Raw genomic sequence first — 24,001 nt, 5'->3', positions numbered from 1 at the left:
CTTTGCAACGAGAAGATTGTCCGCATCCCTCGTTCTAGTAAAGAACCCCTCGTTATACGTGGCGACAAGAGTGGTGCTGTGGTAGGCATCATCTCTTTCCTTAAGGCCCATAATTGTTTGCGAAAGGGCCACACTGCTATTCTAGCTCTCGTTACTGATACATCCTCGGAAGCAAGGAAGATAGAAGACATACCTATTGTACGTGATTTTCCTGAGGTATTTCCTGAGGAATTACCTGGTCTTCCGCCTCATCGAAAAGTCGAGTTTCAAATCGAGCTAGCTCCTGGAGCAGCGCCCATAGCTCGGGCACCTTATCGTGTAGCTCCATCAGAACTTGAAGAACTGTACACGCAACTACAAGAACTCTTGGAAAAGGGTTTCATACGTCCTAGCTCTTTGCCTTGGGGAGCTCCAGTCTTGTTTGTGAAGAAGAAAGACGGTACCTTCAGAATGTGTATTGACTATCGTGAACTCAACAAGGTGACCGTGAAGAATCGTTATCCTCTTCCACGCATTGATGACTTGTTCGACCAGTTGCAAGGGTCGAGCTATTACTCTAAGATTGATTTGAGATCGGGATACCATCAACTAAGAGTCCGAGACGAGGATATCTCTAAGACAGCATTCAGGACTCGGTATGGGCATTACGAGTTTCTAGTTATGCCTTTTGGATTAACGAATGCACATGCGTTTTTCATGGATCTCATGAATAGAGTGTGCAAGCCTTACCTGGATAAATTTGTGATAGTCTTCATCGACGACATCCTGATCTATTCTAAGAGTCAGGAGGAACACGAGCAACACCTGAGGCTTATTCTGGAACTTCTTTAAAAAGAGCAGTTGTATGCCAAATTTTCGAAATGTGACTTCTGGCTACGTGAAGTCCACTCTCTAGGCCATGTGGTAAACAAGGATGGGATTCATGTGGATCCATCCAAGGTTGACTTGATCAAGAACTGGCCTGCGCCCCGTACGCCCACAGATGTCCGCCAATTCTTGGGTTTGGCAGGATATTACAGAAGGTTTATCAAGGATTTCTCAAAGATTGCGCAACCTCTCACTTCACTGACTCAGAAGGGTGTCACCTATCGTTGGGGTGATGCACAAGAGTCCGCATTTTAGCACTTAAAAGACAGACTTTGTAGCGCGCCTATCCTCTCATTGCCTGAAGGCACAGATGATTTTGTGGTTTATTGCGACGCTTCCATCCAAGGACTTGGTTGCGTGTTGATGCAACGTGACAAGGTCATTGCCTACGCATTGCGCCAACTTAAGGTTCACGAAAGGAACTACACTACGCACGACTTGGAATTGGGAGCAGTTGTTTTCGCACTTAAGATATGGAGACATTACCTGTACGGTACCAAGTGCACCATTTACACCGATCACAGGAGTCTCGAGCATATCTTTAAGCAAAAGGAGTTAAACATGCGACAACGCCGATGGGTCGAGCTCTTGAACGATTACGATTGTGCGATCAAGTATCACCCGGGCAAAGCCAATGTTGTGGCCGACGCCCTCAGTCGAAAGGATACTATACCTAAGTGTGTACGTGCGTTACAGCTTACCATTCACTCTAACCTTCCCGCTCAAATTCGTGATGCTCAGGTTGAAGCATTGAAAGCAGAAAACATCAGGGCTGAGTCCTTACGAGGATCGAGGCAGCGGCTAGAACAAAATGAAGACGGCGCCTACTATGTTAACGGGCGCATCTGGGTTCCACTTTATGGAGACTTACGCGAGCTTGTGATGGATGAAGCACATAAGTCTCGTTATTTAGTACATCCTGGTTCGGATAAGATGTACCACGATCTCACGACTACGTATTGGTGGCCTAGCATGAAAGCCCACATAGCAACTGTAGGATCGTTTGGCGACCCGAACGAGTCGTTCAGAGGTGTTTTCGTCAATTACAGGTGCGGAAAACAAGTAATCAACGTAGGAATAGCTTGTATATCACTTTAAACTCCTTTTCTATTGATTTGACGATGAATACAACCTGTTTTCGAACCGGCAGCACTTCGGTACGAAAATCAGGAACGTTATAAATGAGATCGCTTGTCTGGTATTTATAGGGCTTTGGGACCGCTTATTGGACAGGCCCAATAAGCGGCCCAGACATTCACTCGAGCGGCCCAGCCATCATGACATAAGAACGGTCCAGAATCATGACCATTCGAGCGACCCACATACCTAATGGACTAATGAGCGGCCCAACTATCTTAAACCTATACAATCTCACTATTTTCTATATTTCAAGCTAAGATCTATCATTTTATGACTCTGACTCGATACAAGACGTAATCAGCAGATGTAGTGCACCAACAGACTCCCCCTCAGATGTTGATGGAGTCGACTATCGAGTCACACCATGCTGTATCTTCACATCTTCAGTCTTGATCAGTCTTTGAGCTTCTCTCTCTCTATCTACAGACTCCCCCTCTCGATTTGCTGGCACTCCTTTGATCTTCAGCAACATCTTCAGGATCTTTTCCTGGCTAACCTGCATAAATTCTACCTCAAAGTAAATTTCTTTTTGCAAATTGATTTCAACAATTATGCACCAACATTCCCCTCAAAAACACTCTATGATGAACCACTTGAAGAAGGTTAGATTTATACAAACATCTAGATTTTCACAAACACTCCCCCTCAAATTCTGCTCATCATGTTTATCACTTGGAATTTAGAAAATCAGTTTTCCAATATCAGTTGTCGAAAATCTTTTTTACTTTTTCAAAAATTATGCTAAAACACACACAAAATCTTTTTGGATTTTTCAATGTAAAGAAATGAAATGCACACAATGAAATATTTACAAACAATATTTTTTGTGAGGTCGTTCAAGAGGATCATATCAGTTTTGAGACATATCACCAACACCATTAAGCTTTAAACATATTCAGTTATAAACAATTTACCTAGATTGTCAGTATGTTTGTCCACTTAAATCTTCACACAAATTTCAATCAATTCGAGATACGATATTAATGTTTTAGAGACTTAAACTTAATTGTGTATCACTCCACTTGAATATACTCCCGTATCCAGATCCCAAATATTCAGTCTTACAGGTGAGTATACCACAGATGATATCTGTAAAGGGGTTAGATGCGAAACCGTGAGAGCTCAGGTCAGAACTTCCGTTCAGCAGAGAGATGACGGCTCGACTTTTGGTGGGTCCCCTTTAGAGGATCTTTTTGCATTTCAACAGCAGCGACTATCAATTTTATTGTTTCATCAGCATGCTGAGGGCGGCGCTTTTTCAAGCATTTGTAGAAAGTATTATCCTGGGACTAGGTCAGTACTTCCATACAGCAGAAGTCCCGGGATAATACCCCAGATATCACTGAGTATAAAGACCTAGTATCTCAGAATATGGGACCTTTCAAACAAGATTTCGGGGGTTACCCATATATTCAAGAATAGTTACCCACGAATCAAGCAAGTTTGATTTAGGTTTATATCTCGTTTCAATTTACTAAATGTGCGAAAATCTACTGACACATCCGCAGTAAGATTGTTTAACACTTTTTAATCTTTACATTTCTTTAGCATGCCGTGATAGTCCACTGATGTACTATCATTTCCTCTTTTTCGCAACAAAACTCATTTTTTTAAATTTTCAAATGTTTTTGGATTTTCAGAAATTTCCCTACTCCCCCTAAAATGCAAACACATTTTAAAGAAAATTTGAAAACTTCAAGACTCTTGACCTACTAGAAACATAAAATGTAAAACAAACTGTACAAATTTGACAATTGACACTGAATCACATCAAATCGCCATTCACTAGGCATAAACAATCTGAACTCCCCCTATCACAAATTATTTTCTCATTTAGATTTCAAAACACTTAAGTTTGTTTTAATCAAAATGATTTTTCCGGAAAATGAATTTGTGTTGATAACAACCACTTGTAGGAGTATCAATATTAAGAACGGGGATGTGGTTCATCATCTTGTCTATCTTTTGCCATGAATAGTAAATCAAGTACAAATTAATGTCCGTGATTTACCATTTGCATTTAAGAACCTTCTGTTCCATTTGTAAATGTAATTAATTCAACGTATCCAAGCATCTCAAAATTTAACCACAATTACCACTTGTGGGATCAAGATTACCACTTGTAGATACCCAAAAACTACTAATTGTAGGAATATTACATCTACATCACCATTTTACCAATCAAAATGCCGATTCCTGCTTCGCAATTAACCACCTGGAAGCTCCGGCATAGTCCTTTCACCTGCAAAACATTCAAACATTAAACACAAACATTCAAAACTTCTCAAATACTAGAAATATGCCGATTCATGATCCACGATATAAACTTGGGATCTCCGGCGTAGTCCTTAGACTATCATGGAAAACAAACATCCATCCAAGTCTTCTCAGACTTGATGGATTTCAACTCCTGAGCAGTCGGGTTGTATGTAGCCTTTTTCGTGGCGTAAAAATCTTTGACCCCCTTTTCTCTTCCACTCAACATTTTCCCAAATATCTTTTTAACATTCCCGTTGAATGTTTTCTCGACATCAAAATCATTCTTTTCTTTGTAGAATTGATTCGAAATCTCAGTTTTTCCCACTTTCTTCTTTACTTCCTCAAACTTCAATGATGGAAACTCCTCATCATTGACTGAGATCTTTTTCTCAACCTTTGGCTCTTCTGGCTTTGTGGAACCAGATTCATCGCCGACATTTACTTCATCTTTCTTTGCAACCCAGACCTGGTTGTCTTTTCCTTTCATCTCATACTTGTTCTTTTGTGAACATTCACCAACCTCGAATTTTGAATTCTCAAACATTCTAAGTTTTTCAGTCGGTGGTTCAACATCAACAACTTTCTCTTTCAACTTCTGAGAAACTCCCTGTTTTTCTTTGGCATTCCGTGTACAGTTCCATGCAATGTGACCGACTTCATTGCATCTGTAACAGGTTCGAGTCTCTCTTAGATAACTAATCTCAACTCCATTCTTCTTTCTTTCAGCAAGAAACTCCTGGTTTGACTGTCTCCAGAACGATTTCTTCTGTTCCTCATCTGAGCTTCCACCTGACACAAATTCAGATTTCGTTTTAGAATTTTTCATATTTTTATCATTTTCTGTTGGAATAAAACCTAATCCTTTCTTTTTGTAGCTACGATTTTGGTTAGGTTTCTTTGGAAAACCAGAACCAGAATTGTAACCTTTTTTCTTGTTTAAACGTTGTTGAACTCTTGAAGTGTAAGGTCTTGGTTTTCTATTAAGATTTTCATCTTTTATTTCAGAAATATTAATTTCTGTTAGTTTGAAAACCTTTTTAATCAATTCAGTTTTAACACTTCTTATTGGAAATTCTATGTCATAATATAATTTGTCCGAATCATTTAAAGTGTATGCTACTTCAAATGTTTCATCATCCAAATTTGCTTTTGATAACAAAAATTCTAAACTATAAGACCGTTTAACCGATGAATTTTGACTGTTAACTGGCGACTTTGACCCTCCAGACTCAGATTTCGACTCGGACTCCTCATCAGTATCCAACACTTGATCGACCACCTTTTTAATTAACTCAGACTCATGATCAGTATCGGACGAGGTAAACGTGACATCGATGTTGTCTGGTAAAACGTCAGTTGTGTTGGTTTTTAACTTTATATTGACTGCTTTCTCAAGTTGCTCCTCATTTGGTTTCCTAGGAGAATACCCATCCCAAATTGGAGGCGGACACTTGTTATAGCTAACAGTCGGTTTCTTACCACAATTTTTCTTTTCTTTCGGCTTCTCATCTTGAAAAGCTTCCATACCTGCAACAGTTGGGTAAACACGATCAATAAGATAATCAGAGGTAGAATAACTCAACAATAACCTCCTAATTCTCTCATTTTCATTCTTTTCTTTCTCCAACTCTTGCTTCCATTTTGCACTCTCTTCAATGTAGAAATTTATAGCTTTTTGTCTCGACATTAAAGTTGCATTCATCATTGTTAGCGCCTGTTCTCTTTCAGTGTTTGTTGTTTGTAGACCAGTTACTGTTTTGTTCAATACATCATACGATTCCTTCACGTAGTTGAGATTGAACAATAACTGCTCTTTCTTCTTTTCATATTCAGCAATGATGTCGTCTTTGACTGCACAGTCCTTGCATGCTTCTAAACACTTCTCACATGGCTTGACAATTTCAACAATCTTTTCCACTTCGATTGTCTTAACAACTTCAACCACTTTTTCTACTTCAATCACCTTTTCTTCTTCTTTTACAACCTCAGTAATCTTCTCAGCAACATTCTCAGCAATTTGAATATCACCTTCAGATTCAGTTTGTTGTTCTTGAGCAGCTAGTTTTTCCTTCAGTTTCTCCATCCGTTCTGCAAAATATAAATGAAAATTATCAGGAGAAAGATGAGACTTAGCAACATTTATATGTTTTTCCTCATCATCACTGCTGCTGTTGTGACAACTCGAATTTCCACGATTTCTATCTTCGCATTTATTACACGTTAATTGTTTAGATTGTTTGTTGACACGACTTGTTTATTTTCGCAACTGTGCACGTTTGTAATATGTTACAACGTGTTGGGATTTATCTGTTATACGTGATGTGCTATATTGTGTGGTCTTATATGCATACTTGATGTGCGATGCAAGTACGTTAACTGATATAGGTGAGTATGATATTAATGTTAGTAACTTAATAAAAATATGGAAGTTTGGCCGAAATCACCCCAACCCAAATGCCCCACCCGAAAACATCCCATGTCCGAAAACACTCTAGTGTGTTTTCGTCCACTGTTAATTGCCGAAAACAACATTTGGGGTTTGGCCCAGTAGCGATCCGATAAAGGTTTGGTTTTAAACCACGCGCAGAAATTATAACGGGTAGAAACCCTAACCACTCCACACATTCTCTCTCGTTTCCTTTGAACCTAGCGGCTGCCTTCACCTCGATCGAAATCAGATCCTCTTCGCGCGATCATCCCGTGTTTGGTTAGTGATTTATTTGTTTATGTCTGATTGCAATTCTGAATGTATGCGTAAATTGTAAACGTGTCTTTGACTGCGATATATCTGAGAAGTCGGCTTTGTGACTCTATGCAAACTGTGATGTTGAGTTAGGGTGTCATTTTTACGAAGACTGTAATAAATAATCTTGTTTTTATTCAACTGAATGGATGATATATGACAACAGGATATAGTTTGTTGTTGTGATGAATTGATATTACTGCATGTTGAACTTGATGATCATAGCAAACATTATTGATATTGAATGATATTTGAATCCTAAGTATGATTGTATTGCGTTTTAGTAAGGTTGCATTGTATCAAGTTTTCTGGTTGATCGACTATACATCAAAGCCGTCGAATCTGTTAGGTGATGATTAGGGTTGCTGTGATACGTAACTGATGATTGAAACTGACGAAAACAGGAACCAACGAAAACAGAAGGATCAGACGAAAACCCAAGTGTTTTCGTCACACCTTATGTTCAACGAAAACCCAAGTGTTTTCGTCCAATAGGGTTTTCGTCCAAAGTGTTTTCGCCATACCTTGTGTTTTCGTTCTGTGTCTGTGTGTGTTAGCTCAGTTAGGTCAAGAAGGTTGACGCCGTTAGTTGTTAACTCTGTTAAGTGGTTAACCCTGTTAAGTAGTAACTGAGTTAAGTATGCCTTATAGGTTATATGTTAACTGGGTTATGTTAACTAGGTTACGTAACGTTTACTGTATGTGATAACTCTGTTAATGTTGATGTGACTCTGTTATTACACAGTGACTACATTAAGTGGGTTAACTCTACTATGTATACTATTCCTGATCCTATTAACACTGTTGAGTTTACCAAGACTGTTTGTGCTGCATGATGATTAACTGTCAAACACACTCTGTGATATTACTGCGATGCTAGTTACATGTGAAACATTATGAACGTGAACTGATTGAGTATACGTGCACTATAGGACGTGACTGATTAATTGTGAGCTTGCATTCCTTTAGCATACCGAGCAAACCAAGGTGAGTTCACACAGCCAAGGCATAGGTTCCCGGGTGGGAATGGGATTTGTTGAATTATTGTACATACTCAGCTGATAGAACCGAACGATAAGATACGACTAGACTAGTAACACTTACTGAACTGATCTTCGCACACCTGCCAAGGGTTGGCCGCGATATTATGACTGACTTCGCACACCTGCCTTTGGAAGGCCGCGAACTAAACTTACTAACATCTTCGCACACCTGCCTGGTAGGCCGCGATACTAATAAACCTAGTCTAGAATACTTGGGAGGAACATCCCCTAACATCTTCGCATACCTGCCTGGGAGGCCGCGATGGAGATATGATATATGACATACGATATAACGAACGAACATACTACTACTCACGCTATACTATTACTGAACTATTAACTATGAACTCGCCCAACTAGTTGTTGACTCTCTGCTGCATGCCTTGCAGGACCTTAGGTGCTTATGGAGCTTGCACAAGGAGGAGCAGGTCGTTGTGGGATTTAGATCGCAGACAATATGCTAAACAATTGAACTTATAACTTTACTTTGGATTTTCATTATTACGCTTCCGCTATTGATACTATGTTTGGTTTAGAACATCAATTGTATTGAATTGGGTTTTACGAACTATCTTAATTATATTATGCTATGTTCAATATGATTGATGGCTTGATCCTGGTCATGTCACGCCTCCAAGCGGTGGTACTCCGCGTGTGGATTTTGGGGGTGTGACAGATTGGTATCAGAGCCATTGGTTATAGAGAACTTGGTTTTAATATGGGAAAACGTTTTATTAAAACCAGACTATAACCAGAACAGTGCTCTCAACGATCCACAACGACGCTTCGCTCCACGTGCAAGACTCAACATACTAGGTAATAAGGTTTATGTTTATTGCCTACATGCTAGAATTGTATAGAACTTTGCTCGTAGTATGCTTACCTTACTTTTGCTCACTACTTGTTATTGCCTAAGAACCTCTATGTGCTTACACTCTTCTGTCATCGCTCTATTCGCGAACCTCTCTAACTCATGTTGCATTTGCTATGAAGATCATGTCTGGACGAATTAACATGACTCAAGCCCAGCTAGAGGCTCTCGTTCAAGCTCAAGTTGCTGCGGCACTTGCAGCTGCACAAGCAGGTAGTATACCCTGCAGTATAGACACACACTAGGATCTTTAGATCCTACATTAACTCTCGTATTTAACTTTGTCCTATTCGTACACAATAGGTCAACACGCGCAGCAGCCTGTCTGCACCTTCAAGAACTTCATGGACTGTCGTCCAAGTACTTTCAGTGGCACCGAGGGGGCAGTGGGACTCCTCCATTGGTTTGAGAAGCTAGAGTCAGTGTTTGAAATGTGCGAATGCCCTGAGGCACGCAGGGTCAAGTATGCCACTGGCACGTTGGAAGGGATTGCGCTCACCTAGTGGAACGCGCAAGTACAGATCCTAGGGTTGGCAGCTGCTAACGCCACACCTTGGGAGGATTTCAAGGAATTGATTAAACGTGAGTACTGCACACGAGACGACATTCACAAGTTGGAGAATGAGCTATATCACTTGAAGATGACGGGGTCAGAGATTGAGGCTTACACGAAACAGTCAAATGAACTGGCCATCTTATGTCCAACGATGGTGGACCCTCTAGTTAAACGCATTGAGTTGTATCTCAAGGGGCTTGCGCCAGAGATTCAGAGCCACGTGACGTCGGCTAACCTCAACAACATCCAAGACATTCAGCGCCTTGCTCACCGACTCACCGATCAGGCAGTGGATCAGAACAAGCTGCCAAAACGCATCAGTGTCACCACTACTGCTACTACTACTCCAGCTACTATTTCTGCCACACCCAGCGAGAACAAAAGAAAATGGGAGGGGGATTCCAGCAAGGGATCAGTTTCTGTTCAGTCTCAAGCACAGCAGCGCAAGACTAATGACTACCAGAGTCCGAATCAGCAATCATCAGGTAGTCAAGGGCAGAGTGGGTATCGGGGAACTCACCCATGGTGTAGTAGGTGCAACAAACACCACAGTGGAAGATGTCGCAGGGAACGTTGTCAAAGATGCCTCAAGCCGGGTCATGAGGCTAAGGATTGTAGAAGCTCACGGCCAACAAATCAGAACCAGCAACTCCCACCGCCAGCTCCACAGAACCAGCAGCAGCAGCCACAGCGTGGGAACTGAAGGCCACTACAAACGTGATTGCCCTCAATTGAACCAGAACCAGAATCGCAACAACAACAACAACAACCAGGGCAACGGGAACAATAACAACAACAACGGGGGAAATAACAATGGGAACGAAGCTCGGGGTCGTGCTTTTGTATTGGGTCGGGGCGACGCCATGAATGATCCCAACGTGGTTATGGGTAAGTTTCTTCTCGACGATATTTACGTTACTGTCTTATTTGATTCGGGTGCTGATACAAGTTATATGTCCTTGAAAATGAGTAAACTGTTAAAACGTACACCAACACCCCTAAACACTAAACATGTCGTAGAGTTAGCAAATGGTAAGAGCGTAGAAGCCGCACACGTAATCAAGGGTTGTAGCATCGTTTTAGCTGGTCAGACCTCCTCGATTGATCTTATACCCATAGTTTTGGGTAGCTTCGACGTTGTCATCGGTATGGATTGGTTATCCCAACATCACGCAGAGATTTTATGCAAGGAAAAGGTCATTCGTATTCCCCGTTCTAGTCGAGAACCTCTCGAAGTTCAAGGCGACAAGAGTGGTACTGTGGTTGGCATCATCTCTTTCTTAAAGGCGCAGAAATGTTTACGAAAGGGGCACACTGCAATCCTGGCACTTGTCACTGACGCATCAGCAAAGGAAAAGAAGCTGGAGGATATTCCAGTTGTACGTGACTTTCCTCAGGTATTTCCTGAAGATTTACCCGGTTTACCGCCTCATCGCCAAGTCGAGTTCCAGATTGAGTTAGCTCCTGGAGCAGCACCGATAGCTCGCGCACCATATCGTTTAGCTCCAACCGAATTGGAAGAACTGTCGAAGCAGCTACAAGAGCTCTTGGAAAAGGGCTTTATTCGTCCAAGCTCTTCACCTTGGGGAGCTCTAGTACTCTTCGTGAAAAAGAAGGATGGCACTTTCAGGATGTGCATCGACTACCGTGAACTGAACAAGGTGACGGTGAAGAACCGTTATCCTCTTCCGCGTATAGACGACTTATTCGACCAGTTGCAGGGGTCGAGTTACTACTCCAAGATAGACTTGAGGTCAGGGTATCATCAGCTGAGAGTCCGGGATGAGGACGTCTCCAAAACCGCATTCAGAACTCGTTACGGTCACTACGAGTTTCTTGTCATGCCATTCGGGCTTACGAACGCGCCTGCAGTCTTCATGGATCTTATGAACAGGGTGTGCAAACCCTATCTTGACAAGTTCGTCATTGTCTTCATCGACGACATTCTGATTTACTCCAAGAGTCAGGAGGAACACGAACAGCATCTACGATTGATCTTGGAACTGCTACGAAAGGAACAACTGTACGCTAAGTTTTCAAAATGCGACTTCTGGCTTCGTGAAGTCCACTTCTTAGGCCATGTGGTGAACAGGGATGGGATTCATGTCGATCCATCCAAGGTAGATTCGATCAGGAACTGGCCTGCACCGCGTACACCAACGGAAATACGCCAATTCTTGGGTTTGGCGGGTTACTACAGACGGTTTATCAAAGACTTCTCCAAGATCGCACAGCCGCTCACACTACTGACACAGAAAGGTGTCACCTACCGTTGGGGAGATTCCCAGGAAACTGCTTTTCAGTACCTAAAGGATAGGCTTTGCAGCGCACCTATCCTCTCCCTGCCAGAGGGCACGGAAGATTTTGTAGTCTATTGTGACGCGTCGATACAAGGACTTGGGTGTGTATTGATGCAACGGGATAAAGTTATTGCCTATGCTTCGCGGCAACTCAAGATTCATGAACGGAACTACACGACGCACGATTTAGAGCTGGGAGCTGTTGTTTTCGCGCTTAAGATATTGCGACACTACCTGTACGGTACCAGGTGCACAATTTACACCGATCACAGGAGTCTCGAGCATATTCTTAAGCAAAAGGATTTGAACATGCGTCAATGAAGATGGGTTGAACTACTGAACGATTACGAATGCGCCATCAAGTACCATCCAGGCAAGGCCAATGTTGTGGCAGATGCCCTCAGTCGGAAAGACACTTTACCTAGGCGTGTACGAGCTTTGCAGCTCACTATTCAGTCCAGTCTTCTTGCACAGATACGAACTGCTCAGATAGAAGCATTGAAACCCGACAACGTCAAAGCTGAAGCCTTACGCGGTTCAAGGCAACGAATGGAACAAAAAGAAGGTGGCGCCTACTATGTAACGGGGCGTATTTGGGTCCCACTTTATGGCGGTTTACGAGAACTTGTGATGGATGAAGCTCACAAGTCTCGCTACTCGGTACATCCAGGTTCGGATAAAATGTATCACGACATCAGAACTACATACTGGTGGCCTAGTATGAAGGCCCACATCGCTACTTACGTCGGCAAATGTTTGACTTGTGCGAGAGTCAAGGTCGAGTACCAGAAACCAGCGGGCCTACTTCAGCAACCCAAGATACCGCAATGGAAATGGGAAGAAATTTCCATGGATTTCGTTACAGGCCTACCCAGATCCCAGCGTGGGAATGATACCATATGGGTGATCGTGGATCGACTCACCAAGTCTGCACACTTCCTGGCTATAAAGGAAACGGATAAGTTCTCCACTCTCGCAGACGTTTATCTCAAAGAAGTTGTTTCGAGGCACGGGGTGCCCACCTCCATCATTTCGGATCGGGATGCACGATTCACGTCAGAGCTATGGCAAGCGATGCATAAATCTTTCGGCTCACGGTTAGACATGAGCACAACGTATCACCCTCAGACGGATGGACAGTCTGAGCGAACGATCCAGACTCTTGAAGACATGCTTCGGGCATGTGTTATTGATTTCGGCAACGGCTGGGAAAAGCACCTCCCTTTGGTGGAGTTCTCTTATAATAACAGCTATCACACCAGCATACAAGCCGCTCCATTGGAGGCATTGTACGGGCGTAAATGCCGGTCACCTCTCTGTTAGGCAGAGGTGGGGGATAGTCAGGTTACGGGTCCGGAGATTGTAGTGGACGCCACAGACAAGATTGCACAAATACGACAACGCATGGCGGCAGCACGCGACCGTCAGAAAGCATACGCGGATAAGCGTAGGAAACCGTTGGAATTTCAGGTCGGGGACTGGGTTTTACTTAAAGTCTCACCCTGGAAGGGTGTGGTTCGTTTTGGCAAACGGGGCAAACTAAATCCGCGGTACGTCAGACCGTTCGAGATCATTGAGAAAATAGGCAAAGTGGCCTACAAGCTAAACCTACCAGCTGAACTCGGTGCAGTTCACAACGTATTCCACGTGTCGAATCTGAAGAAATGTATGTCAGATGAGACCCTCATAGTTCCTTTTAAGGAACTCACTATCGACGAGCGGTTGCAGTTCGTCGAGGAGCCAGTTGAAATCACGGACCGGGATGTTAAGGTCCCCAAAAACAAGAGAATCCCTCTTGTTCGAGTTCGTTGGAACTCCCGTCGTGTCCCAGAGTACACCTGGGAACGCGAAGACCAGATGACAGAAAAGTATCCCCAGTTATTCGAAAACCGTGCAAGCACTACTGAGGCTGAAGCTACTACTACAGAATTTCGGGACGAAATTCCAGATCAACGGGGGGAGGATGTGACACCCCAGGAAAACCAGTGAACGATGCAACTTACCTAGCTTCCTCAGTGAGTGCGTACAGAATTTCGGGACGAAATTTCTTCTAAGTTGGGGATAATGTGACAACTCGAATTTCCACGATTTCTATCTTCGCATTTATTACACGTTAATTGTTTAGATTGTTTGTTGACACGACTTGTTTATTTTCGCAACTGTGCACGTTTGTAATATTTTACAGCGTGTTGGGATTTATCTGTTATACGTGATGTGCTATATTGTGTGGTCTTATATGCGTACTTGATGTGCGATGCAAGTACGTTAACTGATATAGGTGAGTATGATATTATGTTAGTAACTTAATAAAAATATGGAAGTTTGGCCAAAATCACCCCAACCCAAATGCCCCACCCGAAAACATCCCATGTCCGAAAACACTCTAGTGTGTTTTCGTCCACTGTTAATTGCCGAAAACAACATTTGGGCTTTGGCCCAGTAGCGATCCGATAAAGGTTTGGTTTTAAACCACGCGCAGAAATTATAACGGGTAGAAACCCTAACCACTCCACACATTCTCTCTCGTTTCCTTTGAACCTAGCGGCTGCCTTCACCTCGATCGAAATCAGATCCTCTTCGCGCGATCATCCCGTGTTTGGTTAGTGATTTATTTGTTTATGTCTGATTGCAATTCTGAATGTATGCGTAAATTGTAAACGTGTCTTTGACTGTGATATATCTGAGAAGTCGGCTTTGTGACTCTATGCAAACTGTGATGTTGAGTTAGGGTGTCATTGTTACGAAGACTGTAATAAATAATCTTGTTTTTATTCAACTGAATGGATGATATATGACAACAGGATATAGTTTGTTGTTGTGATGAATTGATATTACTGCATGTTGAACTTGATGATCATAGCAAACATTATTGATATTGAATGATATTTGAATCCTAAGTATGATTGTATTGCGTTTTAGTAAGGTTGCATTGTATCAAGTTTTCTGGTTGATCGACTATACATCAAAGCCGTCGAATCTGTTAGGTGATGATTAGGGTTGCTGTGATACGTAACTGATGATTGAAACTGACGAAAACAGGAACCAACGAAAACAGAAGGATCAGACGAAAACCCAAGTGTTTTCGTCACACCTTATGTTCAACGAAAACCCAAGTGTTTTCGTCCAATAGGGTTTTCGTCCAAAGTGTTTTCGCCATACCTTGTGTTTTCGTTCTGTGTCTGTGTGTGTTAGCTCAGTTAGGTCAAGAAGGTTGACGCCGTTAGTTGTTAACTCTGTTAAGTGGTTAACCCTGTTAAGTAGTAACTGAGTTAAGTATGCCTTATAGGTTATATGTTAACTGGGTTATGTTAACTAGGTTACGTAACGTTTATTGTATGTGATAACTCTGTTAATGTTGATGTGACTCTGTTATTACACAGTGACTACATTAAGTGTGTTAACTCTACTATGTATACTATTCCTGATCCTATTAACACTGTTGAGTTTACCAAGACTGTTTGTGCTGCATGATGATTAACTGTCAAACACACTCTGTGATATTACTGCGATGCTAGTTACATGTGAAACATTACGAACGTGAACTGATTGAGTATACGTGCACTATAGGACGTGACTGATTAATTGTGAGCTTGCATTCCTTTAGCATACCGAGCAAACCAAGGTGAGTTCACACAGCCAAGGCATAGGTTCCCGGGTGGGAATGGGATTTGTTGAATTATTGTACATACTCAGCTGATAGAACCGAACGAAAGATACGACTAGACTAGTAACACTTACTGAACTGATCTTCGCACACCTGCCAAGGGTTGGCCGCGATATTATGACTGACTTCGCACACCTGCCTTTGGAAGGCCGCGAACTAAACTTACTAACATCTTCGCACACCTGCCTGGTAGGCCGCGATACTAATAAACCTAGTCTAGAATACTTGGGAGGAACATCCCCTAACATCTTCGCATACTTGCCTGGGAGGCCGCGATGGAGATATGATATATGATATACGATATAACGAACGAACATACTACTACTCACGCTATACTATTACTGAACTATTAACTATGAACTCGCTCAACTAGTTGTTGACTTTCTGCTGCATGCCTTGCAGGACCTTAGGTGCTTATGGAGCTTGCACAAGGAGGAGCAGGTCGTTGTGGGATTTAGATCGCAGACATAATGCTAAACAATTGAACTTATAACTTTACTTTGGATTTTCATTATTACGCTTCCGCTATTGATACTATGTTTGGTTTAGAACATCAATTGTATTGAATTGGGTTTTACGAACTATCTTAATTATATTATGCTATGTTCAATATGATTGATGGCTTGATCCTGGTCATGTCACGCCTCCAAGCTGTGGTACTCCGCGTGTGGATTTTGGGGGTGTGACAGCTGTGATCAGGTGACTGATCAAACTGAACAGATTTTTCAGAATCATCATCAGAAACACCAGAATCAGATGGTGTTTTATCAAATACAACTGGTTTTTCTGAAACAATTTCACTCTGTACACTCTCATCAGAACTCGATAAACTGTCATCTGAACAGTCTGAAATTTCTCCAGATCTTTCTGAAAGTTCATCGGTACTTTCTGAATTTTCATCAGATGACACAGATTTTTCATTCTCACTTGGCACATTCACACCAATCGATTTCATCCAAGTAGCAAACAAATCTGGCTCTCGGACAATCTTGGCAATGAAAGCTTTGTACTCTCCCTTCTCATCCACAAACATATCCCAACTGAAACCTTCTGGTAGTTTCTCATCATCTTGATCGATAATGCGTGCTGCTGTGGCTTCGGATGGTATATAATCATTCCAGCTAAAATCTACCAAACATGCTCTCTTCGGATCTTCAATCTTTCTTCCGTGAGCTGTCTGAGGTTCTTAGGATTGACCGACTTGCTGATAGATAGCTTTACGGTAGTAATCATCTTTCCCAAATGGATTCTGTGCTCCGCTGGCTTCTCTTCCTTTGCACTCCCGCTTGAAATGGCCTTTCTCCCTGCAACTAAAACAAGTAACTTTAGATTTATCAAAACCTAAAGTTGAAACATGAGCATCAAGAAAGTCATTTCTCCCGGTAATAGTTTTGAATTTCTCAGCACGACGAAGAACACTTGCAAGACACCATTTGATATCCATGAGTTCCATTTCCTCAGCGTCTATCTGATCGTAATCCTCTTTGGCGAGCATAGGATTTCCGATCCGACCAGCAACTAGACCTTCATAAGATAACAGAACTGAACCCAGAAGTGCCATGTGGTCTTTTGCAGTGTCTTCAGAAAAGCTTTGACCTTCTGGAAGGTTGAGAGCTATGTTGCATTGAATCACATATCCGTTTCCAGTTTTTGTACTCTGAGACTGAAAACTCGTGTTAGTCTCTTTCGGATTCACACTCGGAAACGATGAAAATCCACTGCTGCTCTTGTTTGAACTCTGATCAACTTTGTCTGATGAATCTCCAGTACTGAAAGCGGTTTGAATTTTCGGACTTCTTTCAGTTTCAGAAACTGGAACACTTCCTTTATAGTACATTTTAACATCCTGTTGACCACTTGAGCTATTCATCCGGGCTATCTTCTGTTGTTCCAGATCCTGCCCCTCTAACTTCTCAATAAACTGCCCGATTGTTAGTTTGTCATAAACACCCGTGTTTTTCAATATCATCAAATACGTTCCCCACTCTTTCTGAGGTAACGCATCCGCCAATTTATCAACCCATTCCTCACGACCTTTTTCAACTCCTAACATCGATAATGATCGCACCAAGTGATAGTATCTCTCGATTAGCTTTTTAGTATCCTCTCCCGGCAAACTGCTAAACAAATCAAATTCCTTTTTAAGCAATGCCTTCTTGCTTTTGAGCATACTTTCACTACCCTCGAATTTTACTTTAAGAGCATCCCAAATTGATTTAGCAGTTTTGTCGTGCTGTAGCAAAATGAATATGTCTTCTTTAATCGCCTGCTGTAACAAACTGATCATCATTTTCTCTGCCTTGTACATTGCACGTTCTTGTTCTGTAAATTCGGATATTTGTTTAGTAACTTGCAATTCTGTTTTAGGTAATGTGTACTTTTCCAATATGCACTCCCATGATCTGAGATGATTTTCCTGAACCCAGTTTTCAAAGCGATCTTTCCACCCGTAGTATTCTTCAATACTCATTAGTTTCAGGGGTTTCTGGGTGGTTCCCGTCTCGTTTTCAATACTCATGGCTTGAGCAATTGCGGCTGGAGTACTCGGTGTAGCAAAGGCGTTGTAAAACTCAGAATTCATGATGATTTAACACGATTTTCAAGATAGCAGACAGAAAAGCGATCTAAATGATTAATGTGTCACAAAGACGGTCCAAACAAAATGTCAAATAAGCGATCCGAGTGAAATTTGATCACAAAAGCGGTCCAAATAAAATGCTATTCGAGCGGTTCAAGAAATATTCAGATGAGCGGTTCAAAAGGTTTCAGTTCGAGCGGTTCAATTCCCGTCTGTTCGAGCGAGTCCAGATGGTCCAAATAGGCGATCCAGGTAATTGTTCGTACGAGCGGTTCAGGAAATGTATGAATAAGCGGTTCACAATTGAATTATGAGCTGTTCAGGTAATCCGACCGAATAAGCGATCCTCAAATTACCAAAAGAGCGATTCAATCCCTATGAAATTTCGAGCGGTCCAAACACAATCAATTCGATCGAGCGGTCTACAATTTCAAATCCAAATTTCACCCACTTAAACTTCGAATTTTGATCTGAAACTTTCCAGGATTTGTCTCGGTACTATTGCGCACAATCTGTGAGAATTTGAGCGAATTCCGATCGTGAAATCTTCCCGAATCAGAAAAAGAAGGTGTAGAAGTAAGAAAAAGTGACGAAATCCGGCTAATTTCTGCAGAGAACCTCCTCCTGAAGCTCTGATACCACTTGTAGGATCGTTTGGCGACCCGAACGAGTCGTTCAGAGGTGTTTTCGTCAATTACAGGTGCGGAAAACAAGTAATCAACGTAGGAATAGCTTGTATATCACTTTAAACTCCTTTTCTATTGATTTGACGATGAATACAACCTGTTTTCGATCCGGCAGCACTTCGGTACGAAAATCAGGAACGTTACAAATGAGATCGCTTGTCTGGTATTTATAGGGCTTTGGGACCGCTTATTGGACAGGCCCAATAAGCGGCCCAGACAGTCACTCGAGCGGCCCAGCCATCATGACATAAGAACGGTCCAGAATCATGACCATTCGAGCGACCCACATACCTAATGGACTAATGAGCGGCCCAACTATCTTAAACCTATACAATCTCACTATTTTCTATATTTCAAGCTAAGATCTATCATTTTATGACTCTGACTCGATACAAGACGTAATCAGCGGATGTAGTGCACCAACAGCAACCTACGTTAGCAAATGTTTGACTTCTACGAGAGTCAAGACCGAATATCAGAAACCATCAGGCCTACTCCAACAACCAGAAATCCCGAAATAGAAGTGAGAGCAAATTTCCATGGATTTCGTTACTGGCCTGCCTAGATCTCAACGCGGAAATGACACTATTTGGGTGATCGTGGATCGACTGACTAAGTCTGCACATTTTCTGGCTATCCAGGAAACGGATAAGTTTGCTACTCTAGCAGACATCTACCTAAAGGAAGTAGTATTAAGGCACGGAGTGCCAACCTCCATCATTTCTGATCGTGACTCACGTTTTTCGTCCGAATTGTGGCAAGCTATGCACAAGTCCTTTCGTTCTCAATTAGACATGAGCACGGCATATCATCCACAGACGGATGGGCAATCTGAACGCACCATCCAAACCCTTGAAGACATGCTTAGGGCATGTGTAATTGACTTTGGTAATGGCTGGGAAAAACACCTCCCGTTAGTAGAGTTTTCGTATAACAATAGTTACCACGCCAGTATCCAGGCCGCTCCATTCGAGGCATTGTATGGACGGAAGTGCCGATCACCTCTCTGTTGGGCAGGAGTTGGTGACAGTCAAATCACAGGCCCATAACTTGTAGTAGATACAACCGAAAGAATTGCCCAGATACGACAACGAATGGCGGCAGCTCGTGACCGCCAGAAAAGCTATGCTGATAAGCGCAGGAAACCACTCGAGTTCTAGGTTGGGGATCGAGTGCTACTCAAAGTCTCACCTTGGAAAGGTGTAGTTCGTTTTGGCAAACGAGGCAAACTCAATCCGCGTTATGTCGGACCATTCGAAATCATTGAGAAAATTGGCAAGGTGTCCTACAAGCTGAATCTACCGGCAGAACTCAGCGGGGTTCACAATGTTTTCCATGTGTCGAATCTGAAGAAGTGTCTGTCAGATGAGACCCTCATAGTTCCCTTAAAGGAGGTCACAATCGATGACCAGTTGCGATTCGTCGAGGAATCAGTTGATATTACTGATCGAGATGTTAAGATTCTCAAGCGTACCAGAATACCTCTTGTTCGAGTTCGTTGGAACTCCCGTCATGGCCCAGAGTATACCTGGGAACGAGAAGACCAAATGAAACTCAAGTATCCCCAGCTGTTTAAGAAAAGTGCAACTACTACTGAGGTTGAAGCTACTGCAGAATTTCGGGACGAAATTCCAAATCAATGGGGGGATGATGTGACACCCCAGGAAAAACCAGGAAACCACGCAACTTAACCAGCTTCTTCAGTAACCACGTGCTAAATTTCGGGACAAAATTTTCTTAACAGGGGGAGAATGTGACAATCCTCAAAATTACATGTAATCTGTACAATGTATCAATGTTAATTAAAGTGCTTGATGACTGTGTTGAATTACATAACTATTCTCTGATTACTGTGTCATACTTACATGTGTTTGTTAACCTAGTAGTCTTGTGCAGAAAATTGACTAAATGGCCCTGAATGTTTTCCTAAGTGTTAGGAATTAAAAGTGTTACGAATATATATATAAAAGACACTTCACGGAATAATTAAACACTTTAACAGAACAGTATCTAATCGGATAACCGGGCATTATCCGGGACACCAAATTTTTGCCAAACACATTGTTTATTCATTTCTTGGCTAGTCGTGATCCCCGAACACCCTAACACCCACTAAATATCAAGTAACTAACATATGTAAGTATACACTTGAGATTTAACTAACCTTTACCAACTTAGTTGCAAAATTTACAACCAACCCCCCCTAACCGAATTCAGTCCCAAGAGGACCCACAAATCAACCACGCCATACTCTCTAGATTATTTCCATTATATTATTAAGTTGTTGCTTGTTGAGATGACCAAAATATATGAAGATATCTATATAAGCATGGCTCCAAGATCATCACCATACTTCTCATAATTCACACCACACCCTCACTTTCTCCCTCCTCCCTCTCGGCTCACTTGTGCCGCCACCATCACCACCATAATCATCCATTTTCAAGTTCCATTCAAGCTTAAAAGGTGATACAAGGAAGTTTGCAACTTGTGAAGCTTCAAAGGGCTTTGTTTCTTGCTTTTTCACCATCATATTTTCATCTTCTCACCAAGATTCACCCCTAGCCATTGTGCTAGTAGTAAGTTCTTGTCAAACTCTTGTTCATCTTGTTTCTATGATCAAAAGTTGTAGTATGATGATTATGTTTAAAGCACTAAAGAACTAGAACACTAAAAGGGTTAAATAAGAATCATGAACATAAAAGATTACATGAAGGTGAAATGTTACTAGTAGGATGTTGTTATGAAAATTTTGTTGATTGTAGGATGATTCTTGGTTATGTGATGTTAATCATCATATAGGTCTTGCTAAATGATGGTTAGAAATATGGTTTAACAAGACTAAGAAGGTGACTATGTGTTACATGACATAATCATCTTCTAGTTTAACCATGAACTTGAATAAAATAATTTTCTTAAAATATAAGTGAACAAGTTGATGGATGATCATGTTGATCCAAGTTTTACAAAAGATTTTTTAAATAAACCAAGTTAGAGAAGCGGTTTTTGGAAAATCATGACTAATACAAACACTTACACCATTTTTAGAAATAAGACAAGTATGAGAATATTTTATTTACAAGAAGAGTTCAAAAGGGTAGTTTTTGTACAAATTGTTTACAAGTTGTAAACACTAAATATTTTAAAGAAAATGATCTTTAAAGAAATAAATACGCTTCGGAAGGTAACTAAGTCCACTAAAAGCTTTACCAAGTTACTACGCGTTTTCGAAATATATCAAGTTCATGATTAGTGTGTAACTCATATATTTTTGCTCTTGGTGATGTAAAATTGTTCAAGGATTGATTGTTGATTAATTTCGAAAAGAAAATGATATGCTTAATAGCATGGACACCTCCGATTTTAGGCGAAACTCTGGCGAAATTTTCTAAAAATTTCAACACTTAGAAAATATTTTTTTCCAACCAAGTGTTACAAGTATATTTTATAACTTGTGTTTCAAAATAAACTTCGCCAAAGGTTTTGTTACAAAATACAAAGTATCGGAGGTTGACTTTTACAAGAAAAATGGATAAATATATAATTAGAATATATATTTTATACTAGAACACTTGTGTGGATACTTGTTTATTTTGTGAAATAGTTATATTATTTTAGGGTAAAATAATATAACTTAACAAAGTACCTTGACATTAGAATTGTGTGGTATGTCTGGTATGTGATAGATGTAATGAGTAGATAAACCGTACGTAGGATATGTGTTGTGCATGCACAAGAAATTGATTGTTATCTGTACTTTATTAGGACGTGCTTGATTATTAGAGTAACTAATCTAATCGAGCAAACCAAGGTGAGTTCACACACTTTCTAAGGCATGGGATTCCCGGTGGTTGGGAATGGGTTAAAGAATTTAAAACGGAATCTACATATCTTCCTTGGGTAGGATATGTACGGCCATCCTCCATAGGTAGGATGCCAATATTAATCCTGCGTCTTCTCCTTGGGTAGAATACGTACGTTCGTCCTCCTTGGGTAGGACAACAACCTTAAAACTTACTAGATAAAACTCTATCATTAAGTCCCTCATTTTTTATCGACTTAATCGCCGAGGCCGATGGCGAGCGGGTCATTCGTTAATAGCGCTATTAGGTTTAACAAACCTCACACCGTGTCGTTCGGACGGGCGTGTACTAATGGACTATGGATAACTGTCAACGATGATAGACATTGACGTAGGGCACAACTATTGTTCGTCAGTTGTCGATATCTTAACGGTCTAGTGGTTTACATGGGAAAGCCCCCACTGATTATGGATATGGTTTGGGTAATAAAGAAGGAACTGGTTAATCATGCTTTCAATTATGGGGTAACCCCCACGGCTATTAAGCCAACGAAAGACAAACCATGTTTTTCGGAAACAACTTAAAACTAAACAACCAACCGTGAACTCACTCAACTTTGTTGTTGACTCGTTGTTACATGCCTTACTGGTCATTAGAAGCTTATGGAGCTTGCACGAGGAGGAAGTCATTGTGGGATATGGACTATTACGTCCCGTGCTTAATAAATAAACGTTGTGAATTTATGGAACTTATGTTTTGGTCTTTAAACTTATGTTTTGGACTTACGTTTTATGCTTTCGCTGTTAACTTAAAGACGGTTACTTTATTTTTTGTCACCAATTGTATTGTAGTTGGTTTTATTTACTCAATTACATTGTTCAATATGATTGGTGGCTCGATCCTGGTCATGTCACGCCTCCAAGCAGTGATACTCCGCATGGTGGATTTTGGGGGGTGTGACACTCAAAGCTCTGCTACAACAACCATTGTTCCATTTTCCCAAACCACTGCTACAACAACTAGTGTTCTATCTCCCTAAACCACTAGTATAACAACCACTGTTCTATCATCACAAACCACTAATACAATACCATCCCAAACCACTGCTGACACTATCCAAACATCTATGCACCACAAAAGTGCAAACATATGTTACATCCACAACAGCACTTACAACTATCTAAGAAACAATCAAGCTTATTTTCCAAAAGGCCCATGCTGGTCTTCTTAAAAGAATATCACCAACACATATTCCATCACCACCACCAAAAGCACTTACACCATATACAAGGGGAAGAAAATAAAAAATTCATCATCCTAGATAACGATGAAGAAACCCCACAAGCATCTACCACAACTAATAATCACATCAACAAACTACCACAACTACATCAACATCCATTCCCATATCACTTCCATTATCAACTAATCAACCACCACAACCCTAATCACCTTTACACACCCACTTGAGTTAACCACTATATCACAAGA

The sequence above is a fragment of the Helianthus annuus genome, chromosome 14 (genome assembly GCF_002127325.2).
Source record: "Helianthus annuus cultivar XRQ/B chromosome 14, HanXRQr2.0-SUNRISE, whole genome shotgun sequence".
Classification (NCBI taxonomy): Eukaryota; Viridiplantae; Streptophyta; class Magnoliopsida; order Asterales; family Asteraceae; genus Helianthus; species Helianthus annuus.
The sequence above is the reverse complement of the archived record's forward strand: the minus strand, read 5'-3'. Positions refer to the sequence as shown.